Consider the following 1,995-nt stretch of genomic DNA (forward strand, 5'->3'; position numbering starts at 1 on the left):
TAGAAATAGTGGAGAATGTAGCAATTTCAATCTTTGAAATAACAAATTGTTAATTATACGACTTGATTATAAATTGGTTTATCATTTGATACTATAACAAGACTTTGATACATATAAATATATAAGTGTTTTATACAGTTGAATCACCAGTAATTGCTGCGGATTTCCAGTTCGCATTTTGAAAACCGTCGAATTTTTTCATATAATAAGAGTATGAAATTGACAGTTAACAGTATTAGAATAAGTAGAAAAGGTAATGTGAGTATATTAGAAATATTTGTAAAGTCAATAATATTATAAAATAAAACTGTTTCAAAGTAATCTGAGTCCAAATTCTATTACAAACAAAATCTAGATACAACTAAGAAAATATTTGTGAAAAATATAAAAACATTCAACTTTCTAAATTTAATTGACGCGGTGTGCTGTTTCCGGACATATTTGTATTTCGTATTGGTCCAAACCGTCCAGGAAGTCTTTCTCTATCAATTCCTTCAGATCGCGCACCTCTTTTTCTTTTACAGCTTCAACAGACTCTTATCTTGTTCCTTCTAGTACAGATTTGACCTTATGAAAGAGGAAGAAGACGCAGGGTGCAAGATATGACCAATAAGGTGGGTGGTTTATCACTGGGATGTTGTACTTGACTAGAAACCTCTTGACGGACAGTGCGGAATGATCTGATGCATTGCTTTGGTTTTTTTTATTTTCTTTCATGAAGTTCAGTGAAGATAAAAAAAAATATATTGCTTTGAATTTTAGCTTTTTGAACTTTTTGCGAAGTTAGACTCTTCAAGTGCATGGATTGGCGCTTTGTTTCAGGTTAATGGACAAAAAACTAAAATTCCTCACAGGTTATTACCTTATTTAATAAGTAAGTTTGATTCAAATTCAATCGCATTCAATAGAATGCCAATAGAAAATGTTTTTTCGAGCTTCTTTTTGTTTAAATGTGAGGATTCTAAGCACTGGGTTTGCACACACTTTTCATATAAAATTTGCCGCAAACATTTTCTATCAGTTCTGACTTCCTCGATATTTTTAAAGGGCGATCCGAACGTGAATCATTTTCAACATCTTTTCTGAAATCTTGAAAACGCTTAAACCACTAAAAATTACGAAGATACAAAAACATTTATTGATATACACTTATTTCGATAAATTATAAGTTTCAGTTGCTGTTTGTTCAAGTTTATTGTGAAATTTCTGTACAAACGAAGGCGCCGGCTACACTGGTTTGTCTACAGCCATGGTAGATATCGCATTCGCCTTCTCCACTTATTAGTTTGATCTTTGGCTACAAAAAATGGACCAACAGCGTCTTGGATAAAATTTACCTCGTTTTCTGATAAATCTTGTTCAGTGTACGTTTTGTTTCCTTGCATCTTCATCACCATCTACTTGTCGTACATATTTTCAACCAAAATACGTAATTTGAGATTAAATATATTATAAATCTTTTCATAACTCATATTTTTAACCCTTTGTCAGGATTTCCTGTAGAACTATTATTATATCATCAACAATTTGTGGACGTAATCAGCTAGTGTTTTTTTAAAAGAAAACCCTACCTATGATTTTTGGAAACGCTAATGGTTTGAATTCCGTAACAATTCACGCAAATAGAATTAGTAGAACACGCCAAGTTTCCTCCGCTGTTATTTATATAAAAACTTACCGTAACTTGCAACTTGCAACAACAACTAAGAGCAAAAAAATATGGAGCCTCTCACTGCTTTACGTAGTTACATAATCTCGGCTGAAGATTTTCATATTTCGCACCGCAACATCATCCTATGGCTGACGTAACATAACTTGCATCTAACTTCTCACAAGTATCATAAATTTACTTAAGCAATTCGGCGAGTGAGCTTCGTAGCGGTTAAGCTGAATGCTTTGAGCTGGAAAACTAAACTTGAAACAAACATCAAAACAAACGTCGCCACAAAAGTAAGTGGAACTCGTTGTGATAAACACAACGACACGAGTTTAAAA

This window comes from Diorhabda sublineata, chromosome 5 (assembly GCF_026230105.1).
Source record: "Diorhabda sublineata isolate icDioSubl1.1 chromosome 5, icDioSubl1.1, whole genome shotgun sequence".
NCBI classification, from domain to species: Eukaryota; Metazoa; Arthropoda; class Insecta; order Coleoptera; family Chrysomelidae; genus Diorhabda; species Diorhabda sublineata.